The sequence below is a fragment of the Biomphalaria glabrata genome, chromosome 2 (assembly GCF_947242115.1).
Source record: "Biomphalaria glabrata chromosome 2, xgBioGlab47.1, whole genome shotgun sequence".
Taxonomy (NCBI): domain Eukaryota; kingdom Metazoa; phylum Mollusca; class Gastropoda; family Planorbidae; genus Biomphalaria; species Biomphalaria glabrata.
The window spans coordinates 530,679-543,358 of NC_074712.1; the positions used below are offsets into that span (position 1 = coordinate 530,679).

Sequence of the window (12,680 nt, forward strand, 5' to 3'; positions counted from 1 at the left end):
ATTAGATTGAGAATGGTAATGTCTTAATGTCAATGATTAGATTGAGAATGGTAATGTCTTAGTGTCGATGATTACATTGAGAATGGTAATGTCTTAGTGTCAATGATTACATTGAGAATGGTAATGTCTTAGTGTCAATGATTACATTGAGAATGTTATGTCAATGATTAGATTGAGAATGGTAATGACTTAGTGTCAATGGTAATGTCTTAGTGTCAATGATTAGATTGAGAATGGTAATGTCTTAGTGTCAATGATTACAATTGAGAATGGTAATGACTTAGTGTCAATGATTAGATTGAGAATGGTAATGACTAAGTGTCAATGATTAGATTAAGAATGGAAGGTCTTAGTGTCAATGATTAGATTGGGAATGGTAATGACTTAGTGTCAATGATTAGATTGAGAATGGTAATGTCTTAGTGTCAATGATTACATTGAGAATGGTAATGTCTTAGTGTCAATGATTAGATTGAGAATGGTAATGACTTAGTGTCAATGATTAGATTAAGAATGGAAGGTCTTAGTGTCAATGATTAGATTGGGAATGGTTATGTCTTAGTGTCAATGATTACATTGAGAATGGTAATGTCTTAGTGTCATTGATTACATTGAGAATGTTATGTCAATGATTAGATTGAGAATGGAAACATCTTAACCTCATTGATTAGATTGAGAATGGTAATGACTTAGTGTCAATGATTAGATTGAGAATGGTAATGCCTTAGTGTCAATGATTAGATTAAGAATGGAAAGTCTTAGTGTCAATGATTAGATTGGGAATGGTAATGACTTAGTGTCAATGATTAGATTGAGAATGGTAATGTCTTAGTGTCAATGATTAGATTGAGAATGGTAATGTCTTAGTGTCAATGATTACATTGAGAATGTTATGTCAATGATTAGATTGAGAATGGTAATGACTTAGTGTCAATGATTAGATTGAGAATGGTAATGACTTAGTGTCAATGATTAGATTAAGAATGGAAGGTCTTAGTGTCAATGATTAGATTGGGAATGGTAATGTCTTAGTGTCGATGATTAAATTGAGAATGGTAATGTCTTAGTGTCAATGATTACATTGAGAATGTTATGTCAATGATTAGATTGAGAATGGAAACATCTTAACCTCATTGATTAGATTGAGAATGGTAATGACTTAGTGTCAATGATTAGATTGAGAATGGAAATGACTTAGTGTCAATGATTAGATTGAGAATGGTAATGTCTTAGTGTCAATGATTACATTGAGAATGGTAATGACTTAGTGTCAATGATTAGATTGAGAATGGTAATGACTTAGTGTCAATGATTAGATTGAGAATGGAAATGACTTAGTGTCAATGATTAGATTGAGAATGGTAATGACTTAGTGTCAATGATTAGATTGGGAATGGTAATGTCTTCGTGTCAATGATTAGATTGAGAATGGTAATGTCTTAGTGTCAATGATTAGATGATTAGATTGAGAATGGTAATGTCTTAGTGTCAATGATTAGATGGAGAATGGTAATGACTTATTGTCAATGATTAGATTGAGAATGGAAGGTCTTAGTGTCAATGATTAGATTAAGAATGGAAGGTCTTAGTGTCAATGATTAGATTAAGAATGGCAGGTCTTAGTGTCAATGATTAGATTGGGAATGGTAATGACTTAGTGTCAATGATTAGATTGAGAATGGTAATGTCTTAGTGTCCATGATTAGATTGAGAATGGAAACATCTTAACCTCATTGATTAGATTGAGAATGGTAATGACTTAGTGTCAATGATTAGATTGAGAATGGTAATGTCTTAGTGTCAATGATTAGATAGAGAATGGTAATGACTTAGTGTCAATGATTAGATTAAGAATGGAAGGTCTTAGTGTCAATGATTAGATAGAGAATGGTAATGTCTTAGTGTCAATGATTACATTGAGAATGGTAATGCCTTAGTGTCAATGATTAGATTGAGAATGGTAATGTCTTAGTGTCAATGATTAGATTGAGAATGGTAATGACTTAGTGTCAATGATAAGATTGAGAATTGTTATGTTTAAGTGTCAATGATGACTGACTAAGTTTTGGAGGATGTCAGGAGGAGCATACCAGTTTACAGCAACTTCTATTAGTGACCATAAAAAGAGCAATGAAAAAAGGGCCTTAAAAGTTAATCAATTACAATCTTAGAAGCCCAACTACAAAGTACTGTTAAGTAGTAAACTCACTTTAATTTTTATAATAATACTTTGAAAAAGTTTTCTCTATTAAATCAATTATTTTATAAGAGTTACATACATTCTCTATGAAGAAAATATGGTTACAGGAGGCGAATCACAATATAATCATCTGTAGTGTAAACAAAATGTTACTTCGTTACCAAAGATTTGTTAATTTCACACAAAAAAAAAGCACAATGTCATTGTATTCACAAGAATTCATTCAATCTCGTTTTCACTATGCATGAAGATAAACATATTCACATTTTCTAAAGACTCAGGCATTCAAAATTTTGCACAATGTCATTTTATTTGTACACGAAGGTAGCTGCAAAGTCTTGAAAAAAAAAAAGACTATATCTAGATCATTAAATTAAGCTTGGTCTAAGACTACCTTGTTTCTCATTATATCTTTTATACTTTGCTAATCTACTTATGTCATTAAGCTGCTTGTCTTTGTAGCACTGGCAAAGATATATATATATTGTAACGTTTCTCACTACCCAGATTCTCTGCAAACTGTACCACACGAGACAACCTATTCAAAGAACTTGACAACTCAGGGCTGAGTAACAGTTTAATATCAAATATAGACATTACGATTAGGATTTTATAACATTAGCCAATTGCGATTGAACTTGGTCCGTGAACGAATAAAAAATTACGGTTGGGGTTCGATGCTTAGTGGAGAATCTTATTAGGGGGTTGCAGCACTAAAAAGGTTGAGAACCGATGGCCTATCTCAAGAGTTGCCCTGGCGTTAAACGTCATTGTCTAGGGGGTTGGGTAACTGGAAAGCAACTCTAAGCCTTAGTTAGCTTCTTGACGACAGAAACATCTTAACTTGTAAAAGTGTAACATGAACATACAGTGCTAAATTTAACTATGTGGAGGCCCCCGGGTTAGAAATTTTGTAGAGCCCCGTACACTTTTTCAAAATCATAAATTAAAAAATCCACTTATTAATAATAAAACTATATGCCATGAAGAAAGAAACAAAGTAGGCCTACTTGTAAATTTATTCTACTTTATACTTTATAGACTCTTAAACAAAAGTTTTATTGTATTTTTTTTAGTTAAACAAATCTTTGAGTTTGTGGAGGGTAAGGTCCTGGTTTGACGCACTGCCGTAGAGAATCGAAACTGCATTTCTAAGTTGTAAGCATGATACAAGCATACACTTCTTTCTTGTCAATCGTAAAATTTAAAGTTTTGTCGGAAAAAATGTTCGAAACAAAAAACAACAAACATAAAAGTGGATGAAACGTCAAAATTTTGAGACTTAAAATCTTGTGGAGGCCCCTTTCTTGTGGATTCACTGGGGCAGTAGCTCCACCATGTCCTGTCCTAAATCCGGCCCTATGAACATAGGCTACTCTTTAAATAGACACATCTCAGAACTTTATAGTTAATGAAACACTTTATTAACTATTCTACGTATTAAGTAGTACGTCCCGTACGCAGATAAACGCAAAAGAAAATACAACGCTCACCAACAAAGACAATCTACGATAAGACTTTCCTACTAATAAGCTCTCGACTTACTCTAACCCAAACTATAGTCTAAACTAACCTCTGAAAGTATATGCACTCTCTCTCATTTGTGCCCCAGTCACCAACTCGCTCTCTCATCTGTCCTTACACACATTCACCTGGACCTCGTGCAACTATGAATTTAGCCCTACCATTATCATAACTAACACGGTTTGTTACACTGGTCTGTAAAAGATTAGTTACTTTATGTAAAACTGGGTGTGTATGATGTGTCTGTCAGATGGACTAGTAAGCAATCAATGAAATAATTACACGTAAGTAACATATCCGGTGGCGCTATGGTTGAGTAGTTAAGTGCTTGACTTCAAAACCTGGGGTCCTGGGTTCGAGTCTTGGTGAAGACTGGGATTTTTTAATTTCGGGATTTTTAAGCGGTCGGTCGTTGTGCTCTATAGCTGTTGGCGAACTATAATAATTTTCTCTGAGTGCTGTGCAAACTGCGTTGGTAGCCTAATAATTTAAAGTCGTAGAATAAGCCAATCATAACTGTAATTAATCAACTTTTTACTTGACAGCCAATTAAATTAGTCCACCGATATCTCATCAGTCGAATCTACACCTGTTTATTATTTAAATTTGTTTTGAGGTCAATTAACAAACCTATTAAAGCACATCTTGTTTATTCTTTATTATGATATTGTGTTCAGATATGAGGTGATGAAGACAATACAATATTTTATTTTACAAAAACATTTTCTTTTAGTTTACAATCTACTTCACATTATCTTCCTTACTAACTCTAATATTTTCACATGCATTTAAAGCTTAAATATATATAGATTACAGACATAACTTCAAAAGAGAAGATAAATACGTCCTACGCATTTCATGTTTAAATCTAGTCAGTGGCGTCACTATGGGGAGAGGCGTGGGGTGCAAAGCCGCACCGGGTGGCACCCATCAGGGGGTGACACCCAAGTCGAGAAAATGCACTTTCCCAAAAAAACAACTTTTAAAAATATAAATTTCTACCTCGAATGTTTCTCACATTTTAGAATCAGCATGTACTAAACTTTCTGAATTCAGTTTGATTTGACTAGTAATTTTCCTATTATGAGAAAAATATTACGTTGTACACGCCACGGCAAAGAAGATTATGAAGCTCAGAAATGTAGAAAAACGTTTGGCACCCGGGGATCCCCCCAGACAACTCTGAGTGAGATTAAGGCGCTCCCCCTTAACAAATTATCTGATCAGTTGAGTGGCGAAAGTAACATTTTATTAATGCAAAATGTTGAGAAACACATTGACATAAGCGCTCGCGCGCTATTCGACACATAGGGCTGCAAGTTTTCTCCACAGCTACTTTCTGTAACGGACTTAGGTTAGTTCTTTGAGAGCTAATTTATGCCCAAACTGTAGTTCTCTACAAGCGTACAAGTATTATAAAGTACACTCAACGAAGGAGTAGAAAATTAGTATTTATTTACTGCAAACAATATAAAATATAATATAATATATTACATAAGGGTATCATGACACATCATAGCATTACCCCAAATATTCAGTACGCACACATAGCAAGAATAATAATATAACATCTCCTTACTCTAGGCATAATAACCGAAAAACAATCACCAACACCCTACTCAGACAAGGTCAGCTTTCTGACTAGACGGACCACAGGAAACCTTATTGTCCCTTCCCCCCTCCCTTGAAAAACCCCGTGCTAAAAACAATATACAACTCAACTAATAAAATAAACAAACACACACACACAATTTCACTTTTTACACACCCCTCTCTTGACAATATACAATTGGGGCATTTAAATAGCCCCTCAAAGAACTAACCTAAGTCCGTTACACTTTCCTCTTGAATCGGTGTGACACCATGATTAAACGTTGACGGCATGTTTTTGCGCTCCTCTTTTCGGCTTTCGTGTTAAGGATGACTTAAGTAAACATGTTTCGTCTTGTCTAATTGTCACAGTCTTAGTTGACATTGCATGATCTAAAGTTCACGTCATGTTAAGAGTTTAAAAGACACGTGGAATTCCTGATGTAGAAAACAGGAAGTAGAAGGAATAAAGTTGACTTTGAGTTCAGTCAAGTCAAGTCAGTAAGGTTTTGCTCCCGGTCCAGGAAGGTTGGACGTTGCTTCCTGGACTGGTGTATATATATGTATATAGGATGAAAGTCGATGGACTAATGATTGTTGATTAATAATATTTGAGAGTTGATTTCATTACGTGCTTATTGAATATTAAGGTATTATTCGTATTTCAATGGATATCTATAGTTGAAGCTCCAGTGTCACTAGTAGTAATTGTTCTTATTGTTACCCGCTGAGATGCGGACGTGATTGATACATTTGATACCGCTGCTATGCGGATAGGATTGTTTATTATTTCTTGACTTGTAGCACTAACAAGGAGTGCAGTGCATTATTATTGTAGTAAAATAAACTTCATGTTTGTCTGCTGAAACGAGCTTCAGTTAGTTTATAATATTCGTCTTGTCACGTGTCTAGAGTACTTCAGGAAGCAAGAACTCAGCATTACACATTGACACTAATGATGTATCTCACAAATGTCAATCGACGTTCAGTCGCCTCTTTCCGTAGACGGCGAATGCCTGTGCTGGAAAATATTTCTCTATTGGTAGCATTATCTCGGTATGTTATTCAAATGATCCTTCTCAGCCGTCACTGCTCAGTCTTTTTTCAAGGTGGCGTTGGGACAATGATTGTTTTGAGTAGGTGGATTTCATCTCCAAGCTAATTGATTTGTTTGTTCAAATTGGCCGTGCTTTTTGAAAGATGGCTCCTGCTTTCCAATCCGTGATAACACTGCCTAAATTCGGGTGTAACAAATCAATAATTTAGCTTACAGTTTTATTGTTCAATTTTAAGAAACAAAAAAAACCCACAATAGTTGTTTTTAGGGAGAGATTTCGTTTTCCTTGGGTGACACCGACCCTAGTGACACCACTGAATCTAGCCATGCATGTTAATCAATAATATAAACTTTAGCCTACTAAGTAGTTGGTTATCCTGGCTGATACCACACTCTAATTTTTAGTACCCATTAGAGTTTGGTGGACTTAGAGGTATCATAAATATTCTGAATCTCAAAGCCCTTGTCTTTACCAGGTTCAAAAGTCATGTGTTGTAACCTTCAGCCATTAAATCACCTAATTAAAGATGTAGTGAAAGAAGTGTATACTAAAAAAAAATGTATATGGGTTAAATACATTTTGTCGCATAATAACCTCAAAATGAATTTTTAAAATTTTTATTTTTTTTTCGACCACATTTTTCACCTGCGGTCACATCATTATTTTTCTTTTTTTATGAAAATTAAACATATTGAAAATTTTTGCAGCCTATTACCTATGATATACTATCAATAAACTACATGTGAAAAATTATTAGTCTAAATTATACAGAACTAAAGATTTTGAGATTCTTGTGGACAACATGCACCTAAAAATACATTTTGAGAAAAACGCATTTAAAGTTTTTAAAATGATATAAAATATTTATTGCAACCATAAAAATGAAAAAAAAAGGGAATATTTACATAATATAACATAATAGATAATAAAAAAAAACTATTCATTAAAATGGCCTGATTGATAGATTGGACCTTCTAGAACCTCTGCCCGGTGCTCATGCTCAATTCTTTGCTTTTTCAATTTTTTTCTCCTGGACACTAATGTGATTGATCTTCTTTTTCTAACAACAAGCTGTAGTTTGACATTTTGCTTTTTCTCACTAGAAGAAATGTTCTTTAGTGTCCAGGGAACGCCTAATATGTCAAAAACTGATTTAATGCCATTATTGAAGGCTAAAACAGCAAGGTATGTCGCCGTCCTTAGTTTTTAATGTTGCGAATTCTGTTTTGGGGCATCTTTGCCAAATGAGGGAATGAAAAGATTCATTGGCCTTTTGTGTTCCCATTCTTGAACATGTTTTTAACAGATCTGTGTCTGTTATAGGAAATAACAGTTTTCCTATTTCTGATGTGATGGTCTGATTATGTTTTTTGTATGGCTGTTTTAGTGCCTCTGATCTCTTAAAGTGTGACACCAAGATGTAGTGCCATCAGGACACAACCTGTGGTTATGATCTAGGTCTGAGCTCATCATATGAAAAAATGAGCCCATAACAGCCAGCTTCATTTTTTTGAATGTCAGGAGCATTTTGGCGCAGAACTTTGGAATAGTTATTTGTAATTTTTTCAATTTTTGGCTTTGTAAGCCTATAATTTAGTTCTTTTTTGTTAGACATTTTTAAATTGTTCAAAGCATTAAACATTCTTTTTGAGATGTGGTTAATACAGTCCTCTTTTAAGATTTCTACATCATATCCTGAGTTGGTAATGGCAGATGAATGTGATTTACTATCGCCATCACACAGCATCATGCCATAAACAAGTTTTCTGATGCCACAGAGTGAGAACAAATTTTGGATGCTGCTGCGGCCTCCATTGCATTTGCTGAGCCACTGAAGTTTTTTTGACACATATGCTTAGAGGCATCAAAATTTAGTTCTGCAGAGTTTGAATCACAAACACAGCAATAATTTGATAGGACTTCGGTGACGATGACGAGTCCAGTATCAAAATCAATAACTGTGCCAATTCCTGATTGAGATGAGTGGCCCCTTTTATGCCAAGTCCCATCGAAAGAAACTGTAATAACAGGACAGCCTGTTGAACTTATTCTATCATCTGTAGTCAGAGGTTGTGAAATGTTTCTTCCATGCACAACAGCAGATGCCCTAATCATACATTCTTCACCAGCTTCAATTATAGCAGTGTTGACTATGTTAGCTAGATTGTTATAAGTATTTCTGTGCATGCAGGGCATACTCATAAGTCCACAAAACCTATCAAATTTAGAATGCGAGATTCCAGATTCTTTTAATGCAGCGACAGCGCGGACATTAATATCCAGATGAACATTATTACTTTTTTTTGAGGTCAAGTCAGGCCACAAATATATTTCACAATTTAGGCATTTGATTTTAATCAAATGAGCCATGCCTTTTGATTGTGTGATGCACATGGTTAATTTTTTGTCGAAGCAATGTGGACAGCACAACAAGGAGACCATTGTGGTCAATTCCATTGAATTCATCATGACGTATATGAAATCTTCAGGCAGCCTCTTATTGGTGTTATCAGCGTTAGTAATTGCAGTTAGAATTATTTTTCGTTCAGCTGCACTTGCAGGCTGCGTTGTTGCTGCTTCAGATCCAGCTGTATCCAAAACAGAGCTGCAAACAAATAAAAAAAAATTAGAGGTTCTTTAAAAAAAAATTCAATAGTATGAAAGTACACGTCACATCTATTTATGTACAACATGAAGATTATTTTAAATTTTATAATGCATTTTAGGAATCATATATTGTATTAATCATCAAAAGTACAAAATGTAAAGAGACATGTTACATGTAGATCTATATATCATGGTTCATACAACTTTTGTGAAAATGAATTCCATACATTTTCCAGACATTTATCTTATGTTTTCCAGACTTACTAACAGTAAAAAGGATGGCTACCTGAGCATGCCATATGTGCTCTGGACTGCTGTATTCGTGATCTTGGGTTCAAACCCTGCCAATAACTTAGTTGTAAAATCTTATTCTTAATCTCATAACTAGTCCAATAGTTTTATAATTTTTATATAGATATTTAGTGGCTTAAACATTAGACACTAGTTAAAAAGTAAAGACTTATTTAGACTAGCCTAGGTTAGAGGGCCTACCTCTAGTAGGCCTATAATTCTATTGGAGGAGATAATTTTAAATAAAGATCTAGAGATAGATTAACTGTATTGAACTTGAAATTTAATTTGTAGTAGTGGCTTACTTATGTCTAATTCACAATATGCCTATGCCTATGTGAATACTGACTTGTTTTTTTTAACAGGGTAAAAATTGATAATATTGATATCTAGATCTAAATCTATATCATAACCATACTAGATTATAATTATAGATCTATATGCTAAGTATGCTAGATCTAAATCTAGACTTAGATCAAGACTAAATCTAGTAGTAGATCTAGTATTCTAAGTCTTTTTAGTTTTTGAGTTTAGACTCAAGATCTATATTCTACATTGAATAGATTTGGGGAAAAAAAAAAGGGGGGGGGGTAATCGTGCATAGATCGAGACTAAATCTAGTTGCAGACCTAGTAATCTAAGTCATTCTTGTGCTCTAGTCTTTTATCTTAGACTAAGATCTAGATCTATATTCTATGTTGACTAGATAAAATATAACTTGTTTTCTTTATTTAAATGGGGAAGGGGGGGGGGGGGGGATCGCGCATAGATCGAGACTAAATTAGGTACTAAATCTAGTAGTAGACCTAGATCTAGTAATCTAATTTGCGCATAGATGAAGACTAAATCTAATTCTAGACCTAGTAATGGAAGTCATTCTAAAGGCCTAGTCTTTTAGTTTAGACTCAAGTGCGCATAGACAGCTGCCAAATAATTAACCTAAAAAACTAGGGGCCTTCGATGGGAAGTTTTACCGATCTTATAGGCATATTCTATGTTGACTAGATATATTATAATATAATTTGTTTTCTTTATTTAATGTGGGGGGGGGGGGGGGGGGAAATCACACATAGATCGAGGCTAACATTAGGCTAGTAGAAAACCTTGATCTATTAAGAAGTGGCGCATAGATCAAGACTAAATCTAGTAATCTAGTCTAGTAGAATTTAGTAGATCTAGTAGACCTAGAACAGATATAGATCTAGTAATAAAAGTCGCGCATAGTCATAGATCGAGACTAAATCTAGTAGTAGACCTAGATTCTAGATCTAGTAAACTATCTAAGTCGCGAATAGATCGAGACTTTTAAATCTAGTAGTAGACCTAGATCTAGTAAGTCATTCTTGTTGCCAAATATTTTTGGTTTAGACTCAAGATCTAGATCTAGACTCTCTCTATATATTCTATATTGACGTCATTGACGAGATATATTTGTTTTCTTTATTTAAAAAAAGGGGGGGGGGGGGGGTTTCGCCCATGCATAAATAAATCTAGGCCAAAAACTTCCCGACCTTTGGTAGCCTAACTGAAATTTGATCAACCATCAAGATAATATAGAATAACATCTTCTAATCATCATCTTTTTTGAAGTAACGTCTGTATTATATAAGATAAGATAACAGCAGTCATAATAAACTAGTTACTAGTCTAGGACTAGATCTATTACTAAATCTGATTTAAGTCTACAGTACACCGTCTAGAAATTGGCTGGCATTTCACCGACATGCCGTGGATTGCGCATGCTTTCACAATAGATAGATCTAGTAGGCCTATTAATGGAAGCCTCTATGCCCAACTAGATCTAGCAGCCTAGCGTTTTACCGGTTACGGCGCCTGAGGGCTGAATGACATCGGATTATTTTTTTTTCAAATTCCAGACATTTAACAAAATTGCATCGAAAAGTAGCAATTTTCCAGACTTTTTTAAGACTGAAATCTGAATTTTGAAATTCCAGACTTTTTCCAGACCGCGTACGAACCTTGATATATGTATTAGATCTTAAAAAAAAAAAGACCAAGTTGAAGTCCTACAACTACATGATAATAAATTAGAATCTAGATTCTAGATCTAGATCTAGATGTTTAGATCTAGTGACAATCTAGAATATCTAGTCATTCTTCTAATGTGATCTATGTCCCTAATCTATACTAGATCTAAAAAAGGATAGATCTCTATGTTTGCAATCACTTTCATGATATTTATTTAATGTCTAGATCTATATATAGATGTGATTCATTGATATGATAAACACGTTGCGTTTGTCGAATTCAAAGATTGATGAAGCAAAGTGATTATTAAATGATTATCTCATTATTTTATGTCAATATGTGTAAGCACACGCTGGTCTAGTAAATAAAAAACTCTAGATTTAGACTTACCTTTGTAATTATGCATTTGTCTTTGAAGCATGTCTTCCTCTGGGCTTACAGTAACGTTTTTTCTTTCCAAACATATAACCTTTTGTTGGCATTTCTGAGTTTGAATAATGAATCGAGGCTTTCAAATGTTTACAGAAGAAGGACCGGTTCACGTCATGTGCGCATGCGTGTAAATTTTGTTGTCATAGTTACCAATGTAGCTTTGATAGTGCGCATGCGTAAATATGGCTTAGTGAGTGTGTATATGAGGATATAGGGAAAAAAAAGAGGTAGTGACGTATTTTGAAAGTTTATATTTATAGAATGAGAAACCATGCACATAATCGGAACTAGAAAAGTAGACCTTTGTATCGATACCATCTGTTAGGGATAAGAGCGTACATTAGCTTATCAACTTTAGCTTACAAAATGTTGATTTTTAACCAAAACATCAAAATTTTGCTTATACATCTACTTTTAAAATACAAAATTGATGTCTAAAGCGCAGTTTTTTTAGTATTCTGATAGGGAATTCGTTTTCTAGACATTTTAAACTATTAAAATCAATTAATTTTAAAATATCGATATTTTTGACCTAGATCGATGTTTTCTCACTGTGCATCCCCCTTAAATACGCAGAAGTCCGATTTTAAAGATCCATCTCCCAAAAAAAAAGCACAAGCCGATTTCAAATAGCCACTACAAATAACAAACAGGTCGATTCAAAACAGAAACTACGAATAATGTTCATATATGAAAAATGCACAAGTCTATTCAATCAGCCACCCCCAAAAGAGTAGAAGTTGATTCTAAATAACCACAAAAAAAAACAAAAAAAAAAAAAACCAACATAACAGTCATTACAAAAATGTCGATTCCGAAAAAGCAATCACAAAAAAAAAAAATGGATTACAAACAACAATTAATTTAAGAAATTTCTTGATTCGAAGACAAGCCTTATTAAGTCCTTAATTAAGATCATTCGGGAAATACCAAAAATAAAATACAAAAGCTTTAAAGCAAGCCTGCAGATTATCACTATAGGTTGTTCC

General features: G+C 34.0%; 1 long non-coding RNA gene across 1 annotated transcript; it reads right to left on the reverse strand.

Annotated features, from left to right (window-relative positions):
• Positions 1-7,207: 7,207 nt before the first annotated feature.
• LOC129924418 (uncharacterized) lies at positions 7,208-12,118 on the reverse strand. Its single transcript, XR_008776363.1, has 2 exons — positions 11,650-12,118; positions 7,208-8,977 (listed from the first exon to the last, which is right to left on the reverse strand). It is a non-coding gene; the product is annotated as an uncharacterized LOC129924418 (long non-coding RNA).
• Between the last annotated feature and the right edge of the window lie 562 nt (positions 12,119-12,680).